The sequence below is a fragment of the Pleurodeles waltl genome, chromosome 2_2 (genome assembly GCF_031143425.1).
Source record: "Pleurodeles waltl isolate 20211129_DDA chromosome 2_2, aPleWal1.hap1.20221129, whole genome shotgun sequence".
Taxonomy (NCBI): Eukaryota; Metazoa; Chordata; class Amphibia; order Caudata; family Salamandridae; genus Pleurodeles; species Pleurodeles waltl.
In genome coordinates, this window is record NC_090439.1 from 1,142,864,354 (window position 1) to 1,142,890,439 (window position 26,086).

General features: G+C 52.6%; 1 protein-coding gene across 2 annotated transcripts in view; it reads right to left on the bottom strand.

Annotated features, from left to right (window-relative positions):
- MAF1 (MAF1 homolog, negative regulator of RNA polymerase III) overlaps positions 1-13,765 on the bottom strand; it is a 98,158-nt gene extending 84,393 nt beyond the window's left edge. For both annotated transcript variants that reach the window (XM_069221062.1, XM_069221061.1), the window contains exon 1: positions 13,536-13,765. The gene's annotated coding sequence lies outside the window, so the exon portion shown is untranslated. The remainder of the gene's footprint in view (positions 1-13,535) is intronic.
- Positions 13,766-26,086: the final 12,321 nt, after the last annotated feature.

Genomic DNA, 26,086 nt, shown 5'->3' on the forward strand with positions numbered 1-26,086 from the left:
CGTGGGTTGCTGAATGGGGCCAATGATATCCATAGCTAACGTATTCAAAGGTCTGTCCAGTACAATCACTGCTGACAAAGGGATATTTTCAAGTACTTTTAAATTTGTCACCAGCAGCACACCCTATACAATCTCCAACTTTCTGTTAAGTTAGCCATGCTGGGTCCCAAAATTGTGATCAAAACCGATTTTGGATAAACTACTGCCCTGATGACCCAAATGAGCTAAGTCTTCTATTTTATCTCACAAAGACTTAGTGGGAACAATTTTCTTACCTCTCAGTACCTTGCTGCCCACTAGGCATGTGATTTCTGACTTTCCAAAATCCCTTTATCAGTTCAAGTACATTCTTATGATTTTCAGGCCACTATTTTTTTTTCAAGGTCCCCCATCTTCTTCTGAACTCCCCTTCCAATCTTCTTTGTTAAGCCCTTCTATTGTTTTCGTCAGAATATTGTTGTCAAAGTGCTCAAATATCCCTACTCTCCATGGGCAGCTGGGAAAGGCAGCTACCCAATTACTTTAACCAGGAAGGTGTTGCATCTTAAAATGTTAACCTTCTAACCCTAATACCAATAGAAATATTTTTGTGGATTTGTACATTTTACACCTTCGATGGAAAAAAAGGCAAAAATCAAAAGGTTTGCAGTCCAATTTTAAAGTGAAAGAAATAACCCATTTGAAAAAGCAAAAAAAAAAAAAAAAAAAAATACTTTAAATGTTTGATTGCCCATAAGGAGGTCAAAGCCTTCATATGTAGAGAAGTAATTTATCTGAGAACTAGAAGTATGTAGAGGCAATTGCTATGAGATTTTTTTCACTTACCTTGTTCATACTGTTCTAATGCAGCACCTAATCTTTTGGAACTGGCATCTGTGTTTAAGACAATACAAAGAGGTATAGCAAAACTAGCTATAGAAGTGGCTTCTACAGTGACTTTTTTATGGTAAAGAACTCCTCATTCCAAAGTGTTCCATTATTAGGAGAGGTCTTAATAGGATCATCCTTGTCACCAAATACTTCACTAATTTGGAATCGTATACAGCAAGGTCTAGTAAATACTTTGACAAATTTTTGTGGTGTGGGTGCTTTGCCAACAACTTCTACTAGATCTATCTTGGGAATTCTTCAGTCTTTAGATGGTGGTTGGGGTGGTGGAAGTTTGGGAGCCAATCATTGCGGTGCTCTCTGAAAGAGCCCATCACCACCACAATCGTCACCCACCTAATCTGGAGCCGTTCCCCAGGGATCTCCGTTCGGGATCAGACTACTCGATGTGGCAGCACTACCTGCGTCAAGGGAATCCCACTGGGGGAAGCAAGGATGAGTGGGTACAGCATGGAAGCCGAGAGGGCTGGGCGGCCTGCGTGATCCCAGCCAGTGACGCTGACAGGCTCCTTGTGCAGGAGCCTCCTGCTGGGCCCCTGCTTTCCCACACTGCTGTCAGGGCCTTACCCTGGAGTCCTGCAGTTGTGAGAGGGCCCATGGACGTGGCACCAAGACAACCTTAATCATGCCATGCAGCTGTGGCCTATGACATCGAGGTCTGGCCTCTGCGCCTGAGGTGCGCGCCAGACAAGAAGCTGGTGAGACAGAGGGGTAGGGGGGGTGGGGGCAGGCACACTGGCCCACCCCCCTTGCAGTGCTGGGCGTTTGGTGGGCTGAGGGGGCGACAGACCCTGGGTGAGGGGAACTAGGGACGCCACCCTGCATGCTGGGGCCCCAGAGGTGAGAAGCACCGCTTGAACATCGAGGCTGCTTGGAATGGGTTGTGGGGCACGCTCTGGGATGAACTTTGATGCTGGCCCCATGAATGACTACTGTGGTGGGGTCAGAGCCGGACCCAGGAGGGCAATGGGGCTGCTAGACCGTTTTTTGCCTCCCAGTAGCATTGCTGACTGTTGGGAGAGGAGTAAGAGCCCATATTCAGTCTCAGGGTCCGAAAAATCTACTCGACCACTCGCTATGACGAGTCTTATTTGATCAGGTTGAGCTATTTTTAGGACTTACTCGCCCCTTCTGGCTAGCTGACAAAGAACAGGTATTCCGTTCGGTCAGAAAGGGGAGGAGCAATTAAAGACTCCTTTAAATCTTGTTCTTGTATGTCACATTTGCTCTGTGCCCACAGAGGTTAAAGTCAGTTTGACAATTTCTCTTCTAACTACAGAGTTCAAGGATTTTGTAAGATGAACTGTTTGACTGCTGTTTAGAGAGTGAAATAGGCTATAGGATGTCAGGTTTTTCCTCACACACAACATTTAAATGACTTAGTCAACTGTACACACATTTCAAAATGTATTTCAGTTGTTGTGAAAGCCCATTTTTTGTATTTGGGTGTGATGAAAAACATTTTAATAGGATGAAAACACACGAGAATACTTTGTGTTGATGTGCAAAGGATATGTTTTCTGAAACCCAATTTTCAAAGATTGTTAATGCACTATATAGTTTTATCAGCAAAGCTGCAAGTTAGTGGAAAGGTTTTTGGAAATTCCTTAGAACTTTACTGTGTGTAGATGACAGTATGCTACCACATCATGGTTTAGTCATATATGTATTAAAAGGGAGTGTTTAAACAAACAGAGAAACACACCTGCCCTGATGGCAATGCTATTAGTAAACTAAAAGCAAGTTGTGGACCATGTGTCTCCTATATGTGGGCTAGATTCTTCAGATACATACAGCAAACTTTAGTCTACTTAGCTAAACAAAAGTTTTTTTTCTACTGCAGAAATGCTGAGCTCACATATTTGAAGATGCAATCATATGTGAGAATGAAGGAAAAGGTGACTAAATTATTTGCCTAGGATCACACAATTTGAGACGGGAAAAGTACATCACAGTTAGGTTGAGTAGATTATTCAAGTTACTCGACCTACAGGTCTAGTAATATTTTTCTGATTTTTTTAGGCCTGATTATAGCCTCCCCACCCCCCATGGGCAGGGTCCTAGGCACTTGATGTGGCGGCGGCTCTGAAGTGACATTGACCTGGACGTCCCTTGTGGCGAGCCACCATTACTGAGGGGCCCTGGGCCCAGTTTTGATTGGTTAACCCCCTCTTGCATCACAAAGAGAGAGCCACACAAGGGGTACCACAATCCATTCAGATGCTGAGGTGACTCACACTACTGGGTCCAACCCTGCAGACCAACACATAGCAAGGAACGCAACAAAAACCCTCAGCCTCTCCGGCCCAGCAGAAAATAGACAAATTCACTAAACTGATGACAGTTGGGGGAGTCGGGCACCTCCCAGAGATGGGAATGCCAGCAGGAAGAGCCTCTATCCATCAGGCTGTCCATGACCTGAAGGTGTCAAAGGAGGGCAAAATGGAGGAGCTCAAGGTGGACTTATCTTTGATCAGACAAGACTTAGGAAACATAGCTGACTGATTAACAAAAGTGGAAAGCATGGTCTCCAAGGCTCAAGACACTGTTTATTCCCAAGAGTCACAATCAGCCCCTCTGCAGAGACAGGTCAGTCAACTAGAGCCCCAAGCGGAGGAGGCAGAGGGCAGGTCTCAGAGCAATAACTTAAATATTGTGGGTATCACTGAGGGGAACATCCCAACACCATTTAAATCATACCTAAGGTTCCAGTCATCTGTAGTAATTATCTTCTTGGATTAAACCCTCATGGTCTAGCACCAACAACGATCCTTCTTGGAAGTGAAACAAAGGCTGTGAGCCCTGAATGTCCACTACATGTGCCTGTTCTCGGCATGACTGAAGGTCATATAAAAAGGACAACTCTCTCTTTTACAACACTGAGGGCCGTGTAGGATTGTGCAGTGGAGTGCCCCAACTTGCAGAGCCAGGGCATGCCTGCACAGTGGGGATCAGGGAGAACGAGGCCCCATAAGTGAGCACGCTCACATGAACTGGATGGTACTCCAGCGGGACAGCTGCCTTGATGGCCTGAGATGCCGGTTATGCAGGGTGAGGAGCCCTTTGTCTCCCTGCTGGCCACCCAGGAACCCCTGGCAGATGTTAAGGGGCACAAATATGCTGACACTGAGACTAAGGGGTGGTTGATGACCCATGCCCAAGTTGATCTGTTTTGTTGGTTTTGTGGTTTGTGTATGTAATTGGGGGCGGGGGAAGTTCTGATTTATCACTGGGGTGTGGGTTACATGGTGAGATGTGCACACCTCAGGCTAGCCCAGTTGGCTTCAGTTCCTAGTTACACCACAACAGCTTCTTCTTATTGGAGACGTATAGGGGCAAGGGGGGTAAGCAAGGGTGGGGTTAATGTGTGTGTGTTCCTGATGTATTTTATTATTGGATTAGCCACGCCAAGTTCTTGCTTCCATTATTCTTTTTGACACATGGCACACACACCACCATTCATGATGCCGCCTTTGACACAACCACCCTCTTGGCCTCATGATTTATATTCAGACCCACCCTCACTTGGAGTGACTCACAGAACTCTCGTGGGATGTCACTGGCATGCTGGACACGAACAAGAAAGGGGCGGACTTGACAGTGGCACACAAATATGACCCCAACATTATTACAGGAAACACATATGGTGGTCAATAGTGCTCCCTTTTTGGCACGCAGGGGATTCTTGCAGGTGTTCCATGAGGGGTGCCACTGTGGCTCAAGGGAAGCAGTCATTTTGGTGAAGCATCCTTACTATATCCACAAAGATTGATATCCACCTTTACAATAACAATGTATCTTTGCCAAACTTGTCATAAAGCACCTTAGCAAAATGAAAAGGGAACAGAAACCTTGTACCTCCTCCCCGTCTATTAAAATATCACAAGATGGTGACTGTATCACGGATTGTACAGCATAAACCTCAAACATCCTCAGAAACCCAAATAAGGCACTAAAAACCCAATGCAAAACCGAACTTGAGAAATGAGTGGAATCAAAAAACTAGAATGCTAATTAACACTTACAAAAAGACTCAAGGCTGCAGAACTCTAAATGGTGGCCCAAAATGTGGATTGCAGGGAACAACCATACACGGGGGGGAGGGGAGACAACAGAGTAGGTAATATCTACCCACAAACTCTCCCGCAGCTGCAAGAACCTGCCACCAGGGAGAAGTAAAAATTAAGAAACACTTCTTCCTAAGCCGCACCACATAGGGCAGGATATGTCATCATCGTGCAATGAAAAAAAAACAATGCAAAACTCGGTCCTGTCTTTGGGAAAACATCACTGTTGTGACAACAGTACAGTGAAGGCAGACAGCTATCACCTGTCCCTGGGTGGAAGGCTACAGGGAGGAGCTACAAAGCCTTGGATGGCAGTAAGGAGCGTTATTGTATGTGGGAGGAGGGCCGTCATTGTAAAAGTATAGGCCACTTGCAGGCAGCGAATGAGAGGAGAGGTTCCCCTACATGCAGAGAAGTCGAGGGGTGTCAACTTGGGGAGAAAAGTGTCGGGGGATTCACTTACAGGCAGTGAAGGCGAAGTGTGCTATTGTCTGTGGGTGGAGGGGTGTCACTGTGGGAGAAGGGGTTTCCTTAGAGGCAGTGGATGCGAGGGGTGGCACTGTGGGAGAAGGGGTTTGCTTACAGGCAGTGGATGCGAGGGGTGCCGTGTTCTGTGGGTGGGGGAGCGCTACTGCCCGTAGGAAGGGAGGTTTCCTCAGAGGCAGTGGATGCGAGGGGTGGCACTGTGGGAGGAGTGGGTCACTGTACAGGCAGTGAATGCGAGGGGTGGCACTGTGGGAGGAGTGGATCACTGTACAGGCAGTGGATGCGAGGGGTGGCGCTGTGGGAGGAGTGGGTCACTGTACAGGCAGTGGATGCGAGGGGTGGCGCTGTGGGAGGAGTGGGTCACTGTACAGGCAGTGGATGCGAGGGGTGGCGCTGTGGGAGGAGTGGGTCACTGTACAGGCAGTGGATGCGAGGGGTGGCGCTGTGGGAGGAGTGGGTCACTGTACAGGCAGTGGATGCGAGGGGTGGCGCTGTGGGAGGAGTGGGTCACTGTACAGGCAGTGGATGCGAGGGGTGGCGCTGTGGGAGGAGTGGGACACTGTACAGGCAGTGGATGCGAGGGGTGGCGCTGTGGGAGGAGTGGGTCACTGTACAGGCAGTGAATGCGAGGGGTGGCACTGTGGGAGAAGGGGTTTCCTCAGAGGCAGTGGATGCGAGGGGTGGCACTGTGGGAGAAGGGGTTTCCTCAGAGGCAGTGGATGCGAGGGGTGGCACTGTGGGAGGAGGGGGTCACTGTACAGGCAGTGGATGTGAGGGGTGGCGCTGTGGGAGGAGTGGGTCACTGTACAGGCAGTGGATGCGAGGGGTGGCACTGTGGGAGGAGTGGGTCACTGTACAGGCAGTGGATGCGAGGGGTGGCGCTGTGGGAGGAGTGGGTCACTGTACAGGCAGTGGATGCGAGGGGTGGCGCTGTGGGAGGAGTGGGTCACTGTACAGGCAGTGGATGCGAGGGGTGGCGCTGTGGGTCACTGTACAGGCAGTGAATGCGAGGGGTGGCACTGTGGGAGAAGGGGTTTCCTCCTCAGAGGCAGTGGATGCGAGGGGTGGCACTGTGGGAGAAGGGGTTTCCTCAGAGGCAGTGGATGCGAGGGGTGGCACTGTGGGAGGAGGGGGTCACTGTACAGGCAGTGGATGTGAGGGGTGGCGCTGTGGGAGGAGTGGGTCACTGTACAGGCAGTGGATGCGAGGGGTGGCGCTGTGGGAGGAGTGGGTCACTGTACAGGCAGTGGATGCGAGGGGTGGCGCTGTGGGAGGAGTGGGTCACTGTACAGGCAGTGGATGCGAGGGGTGGCGCTGTGGGAGGAGTGGGTCACTGTACAGGCAGTGGATGCGAGGGGTGGCGCTGTGGGAGGAGTGGGTCACTGTACAGGCAGTGGATGCGAGGGGTGGCGCTGTGGGAGGAGTGGGTCACTGTACAGGCAGTGGATGCGAGGGGTGGCGCTGTGGGAGGAGGGGGTCACTGTACAGGCAGTGGATGCGAGGGGTGGCGCTGTGGGAGGAGTGGGTCACTGTACAGGCAGTGAATGCGAGGGGTGGCACTGTGGGAGAAGGGGTTTCCTCAGAGGCAGTGGATGCGAGGGGTGGCACTGTGGGAGAAGGGGTTTCCTCAGAGGCAGTGGATGCGAGGGGTGGCACTGTGGGAGAAGGGGTTTCCTTAGAGGCAGTGGTTGCGAGGGGTGGCACTGTGGGAGAAGGGGTTTGCTTACAGGCAGTGGATGCGAGGGGTGGCACTGTGGGAGAAGGGGTTTGCTTACAGGCAGTGGATGCGAGGGGTGGCACTGTGGGAGAAGGGGTTTGCTTACAGGCAGTGGATGCGAGGGGTGGCACTGTGGGAGAAGGGGTTTGCTTACAGGCAGTGGATGCGAGGGGTGCCGTGTTCTGTGGGTGGGGGAGCGCTACTGCCCGTAGGAAGGGAGGTTTCCTCAGAGGCAGTGGATGCGAGGGGTGGCACTGTGGGAGAAGGGGTTTCCTTAGAGGCAGTGGATGCGAGGGGTGGCACTGTGGGAGAAGGGGTTTCCTTAGAGGCAGTGGATGCGAGGGGTGGCACTGTGGGAGAAGGGGTTTCCTCAGAGGCAGTGGATGCGAGGGGTGGCACTGTGGGAGAAGGGGTTTGCTTACAGGCAGTGGATGCGAGGGGTGGCACTGTGGGAGAAGGGGTTTGCTTACAGGCAGTGGATGCGAGGGGTGGCACTGTGGGAGAAGGGGTTTGCTTACAGGCAGTGGATGCGAGGGGTGCCGTGTTCTGTGGGTGGGGGAGCGCTACTGCCCGTAGGAAGGGAGGTTTCCTCAGAGGCAGTGGATGCGAGGGGTGGCACTGTGGGAGGAGTGGGTCACTGTACAGGCAGTGGATGCGAGGGGTGGCGCTGTGGGAGGAGGGGGTCACTGTACAGGCAGTGAATGCGAGGGGTGGCGCTGTGGGAGGAGTGGGTCACTGTACAGGCAGTGGATGCGAGGGGTGGCGCTGTGGGAGGAGTGGGTCACTGTACAGGCAGTGGATGCGAGGGGTGGCGCTGTGGGAGGAGGGGGTCACTGTACAGGCAGTGAATGCGAGGGGTGGCGCTGTGGGAGGAGGGGGTCACTGTACAGGCAGTGAATGCGAGGGGTGGCGCTGTGGGAGGAGGGGGTCACTGTACAGGCAGTGGATGCGAGGGGTGGCGCTGTGGGAGGAGTGGGTCACTGTACAGGCAGTGGATGCGAGGGGTGGCGCTGTGGGAGGAGGGGGTCACTGTACAGGCAGTGGATGCGAGGGGTGGCGCTGTGGGAGGAGTGGGTCACTGTACAGGCAGTGGATGCGAGGGGTGGCGCTGTGGGAGGAGTGGGTCACTGTACAGGCAGTGGATGCGAGGGGTGGCGCTGTGGGAGGAGTGGGTCACTGTACAGGCAGTGAATGCGAGGGGTGGCGCTGTGGGAGGAGTGGGTCACTGTACAGGCAGTGGATGCGAGGGGTGGCGCTGTGGGAGGAGTGGGTCACTGTACAGGCAGTGGATGCGAGGGGTGGCGCTGTGGGAGGAGTGGGTCACTGTACAGGCAGTGAATGCGAGGGGTGGCACTGAGGGAGGAGTGGATCACTGTACAGGCAGTGGATGCGAGGGGTGGCACTGAGGGAGGAGTGGATCACTGTACAGGCAGTGGATGCGAGGGGTGGCACCGTGGGAGGAGTGGGTCACTGTACAGGCAGTGAATGCGAGGGGTGGCACCGTGGGAGGAGTGGGTCACTGTACAGGCAGTGGATGCGAGGGGTGGCGCTGTGGGAGGAGTGGGTCACTGTACAGGCAGTGGATGCGAGGGGTGGCGCTGTGGGAGGAGTGGGTCACTGTACAGGCAGTGGATGCGAGGGGTGGCGCTGTGGGAGGAGGGGGTCACTGTACAGGCAGTGGATGCGAGGGGTGGCGCTGTGGGAGGAGTGGGTCACTGTACAGGCAGTGAATGCGAGGGGTGGCGCTGTGGGAGGAGTGGGTCACTGTACAGGCAGTGGATGCGAGGGGTGGCGCTGTGGGAGGAGTGGGTCACTGTACAGGCAGTGAATGCGAGGGGTGGCGCTGTGGGAGGAGAGGGTCACTGTACAGGCAGTGGATGCGAGGGGTGGCGCTGTGGGAGGAGTGGGTCACTGTACAGGCAGTGGATGCGAGGGGTGGCGCTGTGGGAGGAGTGGGTCACTGTACAGGCAGTGAATGCGAGGGGTGGCACTGAGGGAGTAGTGGATCACTGTACAGGCAGTGGATGCGAGGGGTGGCACTGAGGGAGGAGTGGATCACTGTACAGGCAGTGGATGCGAGGGGTGGCACCGTGGGAGGAGTGGGTCACTGTACAGGCAGTGAATGCGAGGGGTGGCACCGTGGGAGGAGTGGGTCACTGTACAGGCAGTGGATGCGAGGGGTGGCACCGTGGGAGGAGTGGGTCACTGTACAGGCAGTGAATGCGAGGGGTGGCACCGTGGGAGGAGTGGGTCACTGTACAGGCAGTGGATGCGAGGGGTGGCACTGTGGGAGGAGTGGGTCACTGTACAGGCAGTGAATGCGAGGGGTGGCACTGTGGGAGGAGTGGGTCACTGTACAGGCAGTGAATGCGAGGGGTGGCACTGTGGGAGAAGGGGTTTCCTCAGAGGCAGTGAATGCGAGGGGTGGCACTGTGGGAGAAGGGGTTTCCTCAGAGGCAGTGGATGCGAGGGGTGGCACTGTGGGAGAAGGGGTTTCCTCAGAGGCAGTGGATGCGAGGGGTGGCACTGTGGGAGAAGGGGTTTCCTCAGAGGCAGTGGATGCGAGGGGTGGCACTGTGGGAGGAGGGGTTTCCTTAGAGGCAGTGAATGCGAGGGGTGGCACTGTGGGAGAAGGGGTTTCCTCAGAGGCAGTGAATGCGAGGGGTGGCACTGTGGGAGAAGGGGTTTCCTCAGAGGCAGTGAATGCGAGGGGTGGCACTGTGGGAGGAGTGGGTCACTGTACAGGCAGTGAATGCGAGGGGTGGCGCTGTGGGAGGAGTGGGTCACTGTACAGGCGGTGAATGCGAGGGGTGGCACTGTGGGAGGAGTGGGTCACTGTACAGGCGGTGAATGCGAGGGGTGGCACTGTGGGAGGAGTGGGTCACTGTACAGGCGGTGAATGCGAGGGGTGGCACTGTGGGAGGAGTGGGTCACTGTACAGGCGGTGAATGCGAGGGGTGGCACTGTGGGAGGAGTGGGTCACTGTACAGGCAGTGAATGCGAGGGGTGGCACTGTGGGAGGAGTGGGTCACTGTACAGGCGGTGAATGCGAGGGGTGGCACTGTGGGAGAAGGGGTTTCCTCAGAGGCAGTGGATGCGAGGGGTGGCACTGTGGGAGAAGGGGTTTCCTCAGAGGCAGTGGATGCGAGGGGTGGCACTGTGGGAGAAGGGGTTTCCTCAGAGGCAGTGAATGCGAGGGGTGGCACTGTGGGAGAAGGGGTTTCCTCAGAGGCAGTGGATGCGAGGGGTGGCACTGTGGGAGGAGGGGGTCACTGTACAGGCAGTGAATGCGAGGGGTGGCACTGTGGGAGGAGGGGGTCACTGTACAGGCAGTGAATGCGAGGGGTGGCACTGTGGGAGGAGGGGGTCACTGTACAGGCAGTGAATGCGAGGGGTGGCACTGTGGGAGGAGTGGGTCACTGTACAGGCAGTGAATGCGAGGGGTGGCACTGTGGGAGAAGGGGTTTCCTCAGAGGCAGTGAATGCGAGGGGTGGCACTGTGGGAGAAGGGGTTTCCTCAGAGGCAGTGGATGCGAGGGGTGGCACTGTGGGAGAAGGGGTTTCCTCAGAGGCAGTGGATGCGAGGGGTGGCACTGTGGGAGAAGGGGTTTCCTCAGAGGCAGTGAATGCGAGGGGTGGCACTGTGGGAGGAGTGGGTCACTGTACAGGCAGTGAATGCGAGGGGTGGCACTGTGGGAGGAGTGGGTCACTGTACAGGCAGTGAATGCGAGGGGTGGCACTGTGGGAGGAGTGGGTCACTGTACAGGCAGTGGATGCGAGGGGTGGCACTGTGGGAGAAGGGGTTTCCTCAGAGGCAGTGAATGCGAGGGGTGGCACTGTGGGAGAAGGGGTTTCCTCAGAGGCAGTGGATGCGAGGGGTGGCACTGTGGGAGAAGGGGTTTCCTCAGAGGCAGTGAATGCGAGGGGTGGCACTGTGGGAGAAGGGGTTTCCTCAGAGGCAGTGAATGCGAGGGGTGGCACTGTGGGAGGAGGGGTTTCCTTAGAGGCAGTGAATGCGAGGGGTGGCACTGTGGGAGAAGGGGTTTCCTCAGAGGCAGTGAATGCGAGGGGTGGCACTGTGGGAGAAGGGGTTTCCTCAGAGGCAGTGAATGCGAGGGGTGGCACTGTGGGAGGAGTGGGTCACTGTACAGGCAGTGAATGCGAGGGGTGGCGCTGTGGGAGGAGTGGGTCACTGTACAGGCGGTGAATGCGAGGGGTGGCACTGTGGGAGGAGTGGGTCACTGTACAGGCGGTGAATGCGAGGGGTGGCACTGTGGGAGGAGTGGGTCACTGTACAGGCGGTGAATGCGAGGGGTGGCACTGTGGGAGGAGTGGGTCACTGTACAGGCGGTGAATGCGAGGGGTGGCACTGTGGGAGGAGTGGGTCACTGTACAGGCAGTGAATGCGAGGGGTGGCACTGTGGGAGGAGTGGGTCACTGTACAGGCGGTGAATGCGAGGGGTGGCACTGTGGGAGAAGGGGTTTCCTCAGAGGCAGTGGATGCGAGGGGTGGCACTGTGGGAGAAGGGGTTTCCTCAGAGGCAGTGGATGCGAGGGGTGGCACTGTGGGAGAAGGGGTTTCCTCAGAGGCAGTGAATGCGAGGGGTGGCACTGTGGGAGAAGGGGTTTCCTCAGAGGCAGTGGATGCGAGGGGTGGCACTGTGGGAGGAGGGGGTCACTGTACAGGCAGTGAATGCGAGGGGTGGCACTGTGGGAGGAGGGGGTCACTGTACAGGCAGTGAATGCGAGGGGTGGCACTGTGGGAGGAGGGGGTCACTGTACAGGCAGTGAATGCGAGGGGTGGCACTGTGGGAGGAGTGGGTCACTGTACAGGCAGTGAATGCGAGGGGTGGCACTGTGGGAGAAGGGGTTTCCTCAGAGGCAGTGAATGCGAGGGGTGGCACTGTGGGAGAAGGGGTTTCCTCAGAGGCAGTGGATGCGAGGGGTGGCACTGTGGGAGAAGGGGTTTCCTCAGAGGCAGTGGATGCGAGGGGTGGCACTGTGGGAGAAGGGGTTTCCTCAGAGGCAGTGAATGCGAGGGGTGGCACTGTGGGAGGAGTGGGTCACTGTACAGGCAGTGAATGCGAGGGGTGGCACTGTGGGAGGAGTGGGTCACTGTACAGGCAGTGAATGCGAGGGGTGGCACTGTGGGAGGAGTGGGTCACTGTACAGGCAGTGGATGCGAGGGGTGGCACTGTGGGAGAAGGGGTTTCCTCAGAGGCAGTGAATGCGAGGGGTGGCACTGTGGGAGAAGGGGTTTCCTCAGAGGCAGTGGATGCGAGGGGTGGCACTGTGGGAGAAGGGGTTTCCTCAGAGGCAGTGAATGCGAGGGGTGGCACTGTGGGAGAAGGGGTTTCCTCAGAGGCAGTGAATGCGAGGGGTGGCACTGTGGGAGAAGGGGTTTCCTCAGAGGCAGTGGATGCGAGGGGTGGCACTGTGGGAGAAGGGGTTTGCTTACAGGCAGTGGATGCGAGGGGTGCCGTGTTCTGTGGGTGGGGGAGCGCTACTGCCCGTAGGAAGGGAGGTTTCCTCAGAGGCAGTGGATGCGAGGGGTGGCACTGTGGGAGGAGTGGGTCACTGTACAGGCAGTGAAGTAGAGCGGCGTCTGGGTGGAGAGGTGTCACTGCGAGAGATGTCCGTTTCTAGGTGATACAAGTAAGGGGGCTTTATTACTAGCAGTGAAGGGAAAGATGCATCGAGTACTGGATTTGTGTTTTCACACGAGCAGCGAAGGAGGCGTTATCGGCTTTTGGGGCGGGTGTGTTTGAGCAGAAGAGGAGCTACTCTCGATGGCTGGAAGGCAGAGGTTGCGTATGTGAGCTAGGTGAGTGGTTTCTTTATGGAGTGTTTGGCTGAGAGGCTGAACAGACCTTGGGGAGGGGGGATATCTTCCTTCCGTGTGGACAGGCGGCGGGTAGCCCTATTTAGTTGGAGACAGCGCTGGGGGCATTGTTTAGTCGGGGTGGGTTATCTTTTTTGTTTTTAAGGCTTAGGCGTCACTGGGCTCCGGGTGGTTGACGGGGACAGGGACGGCCTCCTGCTCGCAGTGAAGGCGGCGTTAACTGGTAGGAGGTCATTAATCAGCAGCGTCTGGAAGGGGTCACATTGATAGGTGGTTTCTGAAGCCTGGGGGTGAGGCCGTTTTATTGTCGAAGGGCGCGCATTAGTTAGTGAGGTGAAAGGGGGGTTAATACTGTCGGAAAAGGGACCAATAGTTCCGCGGGCGAAGGGGGTTTCTATGGGGTGTTTTATTCCGGAAGGTGTTTATCCATGGCGAAGGGGTCTTAGCAGGCCCTACGGCAGAGGCGCCGGACACTAGCCGGGCGGGGGCTCTCGCACAGCCCGGGAGGGGCCGGTCTCTACTCCGAGAGGCTCACCTTCGGCTCCTCAGAAGCGGGCGGCTCCTCTCCGTCTGTGCGATCTCGACGGTCCCTGCGGACTACGACTCGAGCAGGCTCTGAGCCCCGCCATGTCGCTCGGTGGGGCGCGCTGGACGGACACGAAGGCCACAGACTCACTGACACCGAACCCCAAAACCAGCGACGCCACAACCGACGGAGACAACAACAGAACCCAAGCTCCCGCCCACCGAGCACGGGCCAACCTCATTGGCCTCCGATGATCAGTCACGTGAGCTGTAGCCATCAATTCGTCCACTCCACTCTTCGCCCCAGGATATATCTTTTTGTTCATTGGATGTTATTGCTATCAGTCATGCACTGCACCCAATCGGAACAAGGCGCGATCGTCCAATCTAATGCCGCGGCCTGGTACCTGGCGAAAATACATTCCTAACCCCTTCGCTGCCAGGCTTTTCCCCTCCTCTGCCGAGCCTTTTTTTGCCTATTTGGAGCAGTTCGCGCTTAGGCCCGCATAACTTTTTGTTCACATAAGCTAACCACGCCAAATTTGCGTCCTTTTTTTCCAACATCCTAGGGATTCTAGAGGTACCCAGACTTTGTGGGTCCCCCTGAAGGAAACCAAAAGATTACCCAAAATACAGCCAAAATTTCGTTTTTTTTAAAAAAAATTGGAAAAAGGGCTGCAGAAGAAGGCTCGTGCTTTTCCCCCTGAAAATGGCATCAACAAAGGGTTTACAGTGCTGAAATCACCATCTTCCCAGCTTTCACGAACAGGCAGACTTGAATCAGAAAACCCAATTTTTCAACACAAATTTGGCATTTTAGTGGGACATACCCCATTGTTACTATTTTTTGTGCTTTCAGTCTCCTTTCAGTCAGTGACAGAAATGGGCATGAAACCAACGCTGGATCCCAGGAACTGCAAACATTTCTGAAATGTAGACAAAACTCTGAATTCAGCAAGGGGTCATTTGTGTAGATCCTACAAGGGTTTCCTTCAGAAAATAACAGCTGAAATAAAAAAATATTGAAATTGAGGTGAAAAAACAACAATTTTCTCAATATTTTACTCTGTAACTTTTTCCTGAGATGTCAGATTTTTTAAAGCAATATACCGTTGTACGAAAGTACCATCTTGCCTGGCATGTTACCCCCATATTTCACTGTATATATGTTGTTTTAGTCGTATGTGTCACTGGGACCCTGCCAGCCAGGGCCCCAATGCTCATAAGTGTGCCCTGTATGCGTTCCCTGTGTGATGACTAACTCTCTCACTGAGGCTCTGCTAACCAGAACCTCAGTGGTTATGCTCTCTCATTTCTTTCCAAATTGTCACTAACAAGCTAGTGACCATTTTCACCAATTTACATTGGCATACTGGAACACCCTTATAATTCCCTAGTATATGGTACTGAGGTACCTAGGGTATTGGGGTTCCAGGAGATCCCTATGGGCTGCAGCATTTCTTTTGCCACCCATAGGGAGCTCTGACAATTCTTACACAGGCCTGCCTCTGCAGCCTGAGTGAAATAACGTCCACGTTATTTCACAGCCATTTACCACTCTACTTAAGTAACTTATAAGTCACCTATATGTCTAACCTTTACCTGGTAAAGGTTGGATGCTAAGTTACTTAGTGTGTGGGCACCCTGGCACTAGCCAAGGTGCCCCCACATTGTTCAGGGCAAATTCCACAGACTTTGTGAGTGCGGGGACACCATTACACACGTGCACTATACATAGGTCACTACCTATGTATAGCTTCACAAAGGTAACTCCGAACATGGCCATGTAACATGTCTAAGATCATGGAATTGCCACCCCAATGCCATCCTGGCATTGGGGAGACAATTCCATGACCCCCCGGGTCTCTAGCACAGACCCGGGTACTGCCAAACTGCCTTTCCCGGGGTTTCACTGCAGCTGCTGCTGCTGCCAACCCCTCAGACAGGTTTCTGCCCTCCTGGGGTCGAGCCAGGCTTGGCCCAGGAAGGCAGAACAAAGGACTTCCTCAGAGAGAGGTTGTTACACCCTCTCCCTTTGGAAAAAGGTGTCAGGGCTGGGGAGGGAGTAGCCTCCCCCAGCCTCTGGAAATGCTTTGATGGGCACAGATGGTGCCCATCCCTGCATAAGCCAGTCTACACCGGTTCAGGGATCCCCCAGCCCTGCTCTGGCGCGAAACTGGACAAAGGTGCCCAGAGCTCCTCCAGTGTGCTCCAGACCTCGGCCATCTTGGAAACAGAGGTGCTGCTCGCACACTGGACTGCTCTGAGTGGCCAGTGCCAGCAGGTGACGTCAGAGACTCACAGAAGTGTTTTTCCGCCGAAAGAACGCCAACAAGCCTTGCTAGCTGCAAATCGTGCGGTTAGCGTTTTTGGACGCTGCTGTGGCCCAGGAGGGACCAGGAGGTCGCAAATTGGACCAGGAGGTAGAGGGGACGTCGAGCAAGACAAGGAGCCCTCTTAGCAGCAGGTAGCACCCGGAGAAGTGCCAGAAACAGGCACTACGAGGATGCGTGAAACAGTGCTCACCCGAAGTCGCACAAAGGAGTCCCACGTCGCCGGAGACCAACTTAGAAAGTCGTGCAATGCAGGTTAGAGTACCGTGGACCCAGGCTTGGCTGTGCACAAAGGATTTCCGCCGGAAGTGCACAGGGGCCGGAGTAGCTGCAAAAGTCGCGGTTCCCAGCAATGCAGTCTAGCGAGGTGAGGCAAGGACTTACCTCCACCAAACTTGGACTGAAGAGTCACTGGACTGTGGGAGTCACTTGGACAGAGTTGCTGGATTCGAGGGACCTCGCTCGTCGTGCTGAGAGGAGACCCAAGGGACCGGTAATGCAGCTTTTTGGTGCCTGCGGTTGCAGGGGGAAGATTCCGTCGACCCACAGGAGATTTCTTCGGAGCTTCTAGTGCAGAGAGGAGGCAGACTACCCCCACAGCATGCACCACCAGGAAAACAGTCGAGAAGGCGGCAGGATCAGCGTTACAGAGTTGCAGTAGTCGTCTTTGCTACTATGTTGCAGGTTTGCAGGCTTCCAGCGCGGTCAGCAGTCGATTCCTTGGCAGAAGGTGAAGAGAGAGATGCAGAGGAACTCGGATGAGCTCTTGCATTCGTTATCTAAAGTTTCCCCAGAGACAGAGACCCTAAATAGCCAGAAAAGAGGGTTTGGCTACTTAGGAGAGAGGATAGGCTACTAACACCTGAAGGAGCCTATCAGAACTAGTCTCTGACGTCACCTGGTGGCACTGGCCACTCAGAGCAGTCCAGTGTGCCAGCAGCACCTCTGTTTCCAAGATGGCAGAGGTCTGGAGCACACTGGAGGAGCTCTGGACACCTCCCAGGGGAGGTGCAGGTCAGGGGAGTGGTTACTCCCCTTTCCTTTGTCCAGTTTCGCGCCAGAGCAGGGCTAAGGGGTCCCCTGAACCGGTGTAGACTGGCTTATGCAGAATTGGGCACATCTGTGCCCAAGAAAGCATTTCCAGAGGCTGGGGGAGGCTACTCCTCCCCTGCCTTCACACCATTTTCCAAAGGGAGAGGGTGTAACACCCTCTCTCAGAGGAAGTCCTTTGTTCTGCCATCCTGGGCCAGGCCTGGCTGGACCCCAGGAGGGCAGATGCCTGTCTGAGGGGTTGGTAGCAGCAGCAGCTGCAGTGAAACCCCAGGAAGGGCAGTTTGGCAGTACCAGGGTCTGTGCTACAGACCACTGGGATCATGGGATTGTGCCAACTATGCCAGGATGGCATAGAGGGGGCAATTCCATGATCATAGACATGTTACATGGCCATATTCGGAGTTACCATTGTGAAGCTACATATAGGTAGTGACCTATATGTAGTGCACGCGTGTAATGGTGTCCCCGCACTCACAAAGTCCGGGGAATTGGCCCTGAACAATGTGGGGGCACCTTGGCTAGTGCCAGGGTGCCCTCACACTAAGTAACTTTGCACCTAACCTTTACCAGGTAAAGGTTAGACATATAGGTGGCTTATAAGTTACTTAAGTGCAGTGTAAAATGGCTGTGAAATAACGTGGACGTTATTTCACTCAGGCTGCAGTGGCAGGCCTGTGTAAGAATTGTCAGAGCTCCCTATGGGTGGCAAAAGAAATGCTGCAGCCCATAGGGATCTCCTGGAACCCCAAAACCCATGGTACCTCAGTACCATATACAAGGGAATTATAAGGGTGTTCTAGTAAGCCAATGTAAACTGGTAAAATTGGTCACTAGCCTGTCAGTGACAATTTGAAAGAAATGAGAGAGCATAACCACTGAGGTTCTGATTAGCAGAGCCTCAGTGAGACAGTTAGTCACTACACAGGTAACACATTCAGGCACACTTATGAGCACTGGGGCCCTGGAGAACAGGGTCCCAGTGACACATACAACTAAAACAACATATATACAGTGAAAAATGGGGGTAACATGCCAGGCAAGATGGTACTTTCCTACATCCACCTACCAGGTGTCTCAGATAAACCACTTTCCCCTGCCCTATCTGACACTTTGAAGCCTTGATAGTGAGGCCTGCCTTCTGCAGGGCCTCCAAAACTTTCCATAGGTGGACCAGGTGATCATCCCAGCTGGAGCTAAAGACAGCTATATCGTCTAGATATGCTGCACTAAAAGCTTCCAGCCCTTGCAGGACTGTATTCACCAACCTTTGAAAAGTGGCAGGTGCATTTTTCAATCCAAAAGGCATTACTGTGAATTGGTAATGGCCTCCAATGGTTGAAAATGCAGTTTTTGCTTTTGCATCTTCTGATAACTTGATCTGCCAATACCCTGCAGCCAAATCAAAAGTGCTTAGATACTTGGCAGATGCCAGTGTATCTATTAGCTCATCTGCCCTGGGTATAGGGTGAGGATCAGTTTTGGTTACCTGGTTGAGACCTCTATAGTCTACACAAAACCGCATTTCCTTCTTTCCATCCTTGGAATGAGGTTTTGGTACAAGTACCACAGGAGAGGCCCATGGACTTTCAGAGTGCTCAACCACTCCCAGTTCAAGCATTTTCTGTACTTCTTGCTTTATGCAGTCTCTGACATGGTCAGGCTGCCTATAGATCTTACTTTTGACAGGCAAGTTGTCTCCAGTATCTATAGTGTGCTCACACCAGGAAGTGGTGCCTGGCACAGTAGAGAAGAGTTCAGAAAACTGACCCAGGAGATTTATGCAGTGGTCTTTCTGCTCAGCAGTAAGACAATCAGCCAACACTACACCTTCCACTAGAGCATCTTGTTCTGTGGAAGAGAAGAGATCAGGGAGAGGGTCACTCTCTTCTTCCTGTCCCTCATCTGTTACCATGAGCAGGGTGAGATCAGCCCTGTCATAGTAGGGTTTCAGGCGATTGACATGGAGCACCCTAAGGGGACTTCTGGCAGTGCCTAAGTCAACTAAGTAGGTGACTTCACCCTTTTTTTCAACAATTATGTGGGGTCCACTCCATTTGTCTTGGAGTGCTCTTGGGGCCACAGGCTCCAAGACCCACACTTTCTGCCCTGGTTGGTACTGAACCAAAACAGCCTTCTGGTCATGCCATTGCTTTTGGAGCTCTTGGCTGGCCTGAAGGTTTTTACTGGCCTTTTTTTATGTACTCAGCCATCCTAGATCTTAGGCCAAGTACATAGTCCACTATGTCTTGCTTTGGAGCTTTTAAAGGTTGTTCCCAACCCTCCTTAACAAGTGTGAGAGGACCTCTCACAGGGTTTCCAAATAGGAGTTCAAAGGGGCTGAAGCCCACTCCTTTTTGGGGTACCTCCCTGTAAGCAAAAAGGAGGCAAGTTAACAGGATATCCCATCTCCTGCGGAGTTTTTCAGGGAGTCCCATAATCATGCCTTTGAGAGTTTTGTTAAATCTCTCCACCAGTGCATTTGTTTGTGGATGATAGGGTGTGGTGAACTTGTATGTCACACCACATTCCTTCCACATGGCCTTTAAGTAAGCAGACATGAAATTGCTTCCCCTGTCTGATACCACCTCATTTGGGAAGCCCACCCGGGAAAAGATTCCCAGGAGGGCCTTTGCCACTGCAGGAGCTGTAGTGGTCCTTAGAGGAATTGCTTCAGGATATCTGGTGGCATGGTCCACTACCACCAAGATAAACCTATTTCCTGAAGCAGTAGGAGGGTCAAGGGGGCCAACTATGTCAACCCCTACCCTTTCAAAGGTAACCCCAACCACAGGCAGTGGGATAAGGGGTGCCTTTGGAGTGCCACCTGTCTTGCCACTGGCTTGACAGGTTTCACAGGACTTACAAAATTCCTTTGTGTCCTCTGACATTCTAGGCCAATGAAACAAGGGGACAAGCCTCTCCCAAGTTTTCATTTGCCCCAAATGTCCAGCTAAGGGAATGTCGTGGGCTAGAGTTAGGAGGAACTTTCTGTACTCCAGAGGAATCACCAATCTCCTGGCAGCTCCAGGTTTTGGATCCCTTGCTTCAGTGTACAAGAGGTTGTCCTCCCAGTAAACTCTGTGAGAGTCACTGACATCCCCATTTGCTTGTTTAACAGCTTGCTGCCTCAGACCCTCTAGTGTGGAACAGGTATGCTGTGCCATACTCAGCCCCTCCCTGGCAGGCCCCCCTTCACCCAAAAGCTCAGCAGTGTCTGCTTCCAGCTCCTCTGGTGTAGGTTCTGCACAGGGTGGAAATTCTTCTTCCTCAGAAGTTGAATCCACTGTAGAGGGAGGGATAGTAGGTAGTGTTTTACTTCTAATAGCCCTAGCTTTAGGGAGCACTTAGTCCATTCTTCCAGGATCCAAGTCACCCTGTCCTTTTTGCTTTTTGGCCTGAGCCCTGGTTAAAGCAAAAATGTGCCCTGGAATGCCCAGCATTGCTGCATGAGCCTCCAACTCCACATCTGACCAAGCTGATGTCTCTAAATCATTTCCTAGTAGACAGTCTACAGGTAAATCTGAGGCAACCACAACTTTCTTTGGACCAGTAACCCCCACCAGTTGAGATTTACAACAGCCATGGGGTGGCTAAGTGTGTTGTTATGAGCATCGGTTACTTGGTACTGGTGACCAAGTAGGTGTTGTTCAGGGTGGACCAGTTTCTCTATTACCATGGTAACACTGGCACCTGTGTCCCTGTAGGCCTGAACCTCAACACCATTTATTAGGGGTAGTTGCTTGTACTTATCCATGTTAAGGGGACAAGCAACCAAGGTGGCCAAATCAATGGATGGTATCAGACAGGGGTAGCAACTTCATGTCTGCTTACTTAAAGGCCATGTGGAAGGAATGTGGTGTGACATACAAGTTCACCACACCCTATCATCCACAAACAAACGGACTGGTTGAGAGGTTTAATAAAACTCTCAAAGGAATGATAATGGGACTCCCTGAAAAACTCCGGAGGAGATGGGATGTCCTGTTACCTTGCCTCCTTTTTGCTTACAGGGAGGTACCCCAAAAAGGAGTGGGCTTCAGCCCCTTTGAACTCCTATTTGGACACCCTGTAAGAGGTCCTCTAACACTTGTAAAGGAGGGTTGGGAACAACCTTTAAAAGCTCCTAAGCAAGACATAGTGGACTATGTACTTGGCCTAAGATCCAGAATGGCTGAGTACATGACAAAGGCCAGAAAAAACCTTCAGGCCAGCCAAGAGCTCCAAAAGCAATGGCATGACCAGAAGGCTGTTCTGATTCAGTACCAACCAGGGCAGAAAGTGTGTGTCTTGGAGCCTGTGGCCCGAAGAGCATTCCAAGACAAATGGAGTGGTCCCCACATTATTGTTGAGAAAAAGGGAGAAGTCACCTACTTGGTTGACTGAGGCACTGCCAGGAGTCCCCTTAGGGTGCTCCATGTCAATCGCGTGAAACCCTACTATGACAGGGCTGATCTCACCCTGCTCATGGCAACAGATGAAGGACAGGAAGAAGAGAGTGACCCTCTCCCTGATCTCTTCTTTTCCACAGAACAAGATGCTCTAGTGGAAGTGTAGTTCTAGCGGATTGTCTTACTGCTGAGCAGAAAGACCACTGCATAAATCTCTTGGGTCAGTTTTCTGAACGCTTTTCTACTGTGCCAGGCACCACTTCTTGGTGTGAGCACACTATAGATACTGGAGACAGCTTGCCTGTCAAAGTAAGATCTATAGGCAGCCTGACCATGTCAGAGACTGCATAAAACAAGAGGTTCAGAAAATGCTTGAACTGGGAGTGTTTGAGCACTCTGAAACTCCATGGGCCTCTCCTGTGGTACTTGTACCAAAACCTCATTCCAAAGATGGAAAGAAGGAAATTAGATTTTGTGTAGATTACAGAGGTCTCAACCAGGTAACTAAAACTGATGCTCACCCTATACCCAGGGCAGATGAGCTAATATATACACTGGCATCTGCCAAGTATCTAAGCACCTTTGATTTGACTGCAGGGTATTGGCAGATCAAATTATCAGAGGATGCTAAAGCAAAAACTGCATTTTCAACCATTGGAGGGCACTACCAATTCACAGTAATGCCTTTTGGGTTGAAAAATGCACCTGCCACTTTTCAGAGGTTGGTGAATACAGTCCTGCAAGGGTTGGAGGCTTTTAGTGCAGCATACCTAGATGATATAGCTGTCTTTAGCTCCACCTGGGATGATCACCTGGTCCACCTGTGGAAAGTTTTGGAGGCCCTGCAAAAGGCAGGCCTCACTATCAAGGCTTCAAAGTGCCAGATAGGGCAGGGGAATGTGGTTTATCTGGGACACCTGGTAGGTGGAGAACAGATTGCACCACTTCAGGGGAAAATCCAAACTATTATAGATTGGGTTCCCCCTACAACTCAGACCCAGGTGAGAGCCTTCTTAGGCCTCACTGGGTATTACAAAAGGTTCATAAAGAACTATGGCTCCATTGCAGCCCCTTTTAATGACCTTACATCTAAGAAAATGCCTAAAAAGGTATTGTGGACAGCTAGCTGTCAGAAAGCTTTTGAGGAGCTGAAGCAGGCCATGTGCTCTGCACCTGTCCTGAAAAGCCCCTGTTACTCCCAAAAAATCATTGTCCAAACTGATGCATCTGAATTAGGGGTAGGGGCAGTCTTATCACAACTTAATTCTGAGGGCCAGGATCAACCTGTTGCTTTTATCAGCAGGAGGTTGACCCCTAGAGAAAAGCGTTGGTCTGCCATAGAGAGGGAGGCCTTTGCTGTGGTCTGGGCACTGAAGAAGGTGAGGCCATACCTGTTTGGCACTCACTTCATTGTTCAGACAGACCACAAACCTCTACTTTGGCTAAAACAAATGAAAGGTGAAAATCCTAAATTGTTGAGGTGGTCCATATCCCTACAGGGAATGGACTATACAGTGGAACATAGACCTGGGAGTACCCACTCCAATGCAGATGGACTCTCCAGATATTATCACTTAGACAATGAAGACTCATCAGGTCATGGCTAGTCTTATTGTCCTTCATTTGGGGGGGGGGGGGTTTGTGTAGGAAAGTACCATCTTGCCTGGCATGTTACCTCCATTTTTCACTGTATATATGTTGTTTTAGTTGTATGTGTCACTGGGACCCTGTTCTCCAGGGCCCCAGTGCTCATAAGTGTGCCCTGTATGTGTTACCTGTGTGATGACTAACTGTCTCACCGAGGCTCTGCTAACCAGAACCTCAGTGGTTATGCTCTCTCATTTCTTTCCAAATTGTCACTAACAGGCTAGTGACCATTTTCACCAATTTACATTGGCATACTGGAACACCCTTATAATTCCCTAGTATATGGTACTGAGGTACCCAGGGTACTGGGGTTCCAGAAGATCCCTATGGGCTGCAGCATTTCTTTTGCCACCCATAGAGAGCTCTGACAATTCTTACACAGGCCTGCCACTGCAGCCTGAGTGAAATAACGTCCACGTTATTTCACAGCCATTTACCACTGCACTTAAGTAACTTATAAGTCACCTATATGTCTAACCTTTACCTGGTAAAGGTTGGGTGCTAAGTTACTTTGTGTGTGGGCACCCTGGCACTAGCCAAGGTGCCCCCACATTGTTCAGGGCCAATTCCCCTGACTTTGTGAGTGCGGGGACACCATTACACGTGTGCACTGTACATAGGTCACTACCTATGTATAGCTTCACAATGGTAACTCCGAATATGGCCATGTAACATGTCTAAGATCAGGGAATTGCCACCCCAATGCCATCCTGGCATTGGGGAGACAATTCCATGATCCCCCGGGTCTCTAGCACAGACCCGGGTACTGCCAAACTGCCTTTCCCGGGGTCTCACTGCAGCTGCTGCTGCTGCTGCTGCCAACCCCTCAGACAGGTTTCTGCCCTCCTGGGGTCCAGCCAGGCTTGGCCCAGGAAGGCAGAACATCGGACTTCCTCAGAGAGAGGGTGTTACACCCTCTCCCTTTGGAAAAAGGTGTCAGGGCTGGGGAGGAGTAGCCTCCCCAGTCTCTGGAAATGCTTTGATGGGCACAGATGGTGCCCATCCCTGCATAAGCCAGTCTACACCGGTTCAGGGATCCCCCAGCCCTGCTCTGGCGCGAAACTGGACAAAGGAAAGGGGAGTGACCACTCCCCTGACCTGCACCTCCCCTGGGAGGTGCCCAGAGCTCCTCCAGTGTGCTCCAGACCTCTGCCATCTTGGAAACAGAGGTGCTGCTGGCACACTGGACTGCTCTGAGTGGCCAGTGCCAGCAGGTGACGTCAGAGACTCCTTCTGATAGGCTCTTACCTGTGTTGATAGCCTATCCTCCTTCCTAAGTAGCCAAACCTCCTTTTCTGGCTATTTAGGGTCTCTGCTTTGGGGAATTCTTTAGATAACGAATGCAAGAGCTCATCAGAGTTCCTCTGCATCTCTCTCTTCACCTTCTGCCAAGGAATCGACTGCTGACCGTGCTGGAAGCCTGCAAAACCGCAACAAAGTAGCAAAGACGACTTCTGCAACCTTGTAACGCTGATCCTGCCGCCTTCTCGACTGTTTTCCTGGTGGTGCATGCTGAGGGGTAGTCTACCTCCTCTCTGCACTAGAAGCTCCGAAGAAATCTCCCGTGGGTCGACGGAATCTTCCCCCTGCAACCGCAGGCAACAAAATACTGCATCACCGGTCCTCTGGGTCCCCTCTCTCCACGACGAGCGTGGTCCATGGAACTCAGCAACTCTGTCCAAGTGACTCCCACAGTCCAGTGACTCTTCAGTCCAAGTTTGGTGGAGGTAAGACCTTGCCTCCCCACGCCAGACTGCATTGCTGGGCACCGCGTGATTTGCAGCTGCTCCGGCTCCTGTGCACTCTTCCAGGATTTCCTTTGTGCGCAGCCATGCCTGGGTCCCCGACACTCTAACCTGCAGTGCACGACCTCCTGAGTTGTCCTCCGGCGTCGTGGGACCTTCTTTTGTGACTTCGGGTGAGCTCCGGTTCACTCTTCTTCGTAGTGCCTGTTCCGGCACTTCTGCGGGTGCTGCCTGCTTCTGAGTGGGCTCCTTGTCTTGCTGGGTGCCCCCTCTGTCTCCTCACGCAATTGGCGACATCCTGGTCCCTCCTGGGCCACAGCAGCATCCAAAAACCGTAACCGCGACCCTTGCAGCTAGCAAGGCTTGTTTGCGGTCTTTCTGCATGGAAACACCTCTGCAAGCTTCTTCACGCGGTGGGACATCCATCCTCCCAAGGGTGAAGTTCCTAGTCCTCTTTGTTCTTACAGAATCCACAGCTTCTAGCATCCGGTGGCAGCTTCTTTGCACCCTCAGCTGGCATTTCTTGGGCATCTGCCCACTCATGAGTTGAGTGTGACTCTTGGACTTGGTCCCCTTGTTCCACAGGTACTCTTGTCTTGAAATCCATCGTTGTTGCATTGCTGGTGTTGGTCTTCCTTGCAGAATTCCCCTATCACGACTTCTGTGCTCTCTGGGGAACTTAGGTGCACTTTGCACCCACTTTTCAGGGTCTTGGGGTGGGCTATTTTTCTAACCCTCACTGTTTTCTTACAGTCCCAGCGACCCTCTACAAGCTCACATAGATTTGGGGTCCATACGTTATTCGCATTCCACTTTTGGAGTATATGGTTTGTGTTGCCCCTATACCTATGTGCTCTCATTGCAATCTATTGTGACTGTACATTGCTTGCATTGCTTTCTATTGCTATTACTGCATATTTTCTGTATTGTGTACATATATCTTGTGTATATTTGCTATCCTCATACTGAGGGTACTCACTGAGATACTTTTGGCATATTGTCATAAAAATAAAGTACCTTTATTTTTAGTATATCTGTGTATTGTGTTTTCTTATGATATTGTGCATATGACACCAGTGGTATAGTAGGAGCTTTGCATGTCTCCTAGTTCAGCCTAAGATGCTCTGCTAAGCTACCATTTTTTATCAGCCTAAGCTGCTAGACACCTCTTCTACACTAATAAGGGATAACTGGACCTGGTGCAGAGTGTAAGTACCCCTTGGTACCACTACAAACCAGGCCAGCCTCCTACAACCGTTACATCTGCTGGACTTTTCTGGTTGTAGGGATATAGAGGGCTTGTAGGTTCATCAAGAACCCTAGGTACCCAGAGCCAATAAATGAGCTGCACCCTGCAATGGGTTTTCATTCTATACCGTGTATACTGCAATTCAT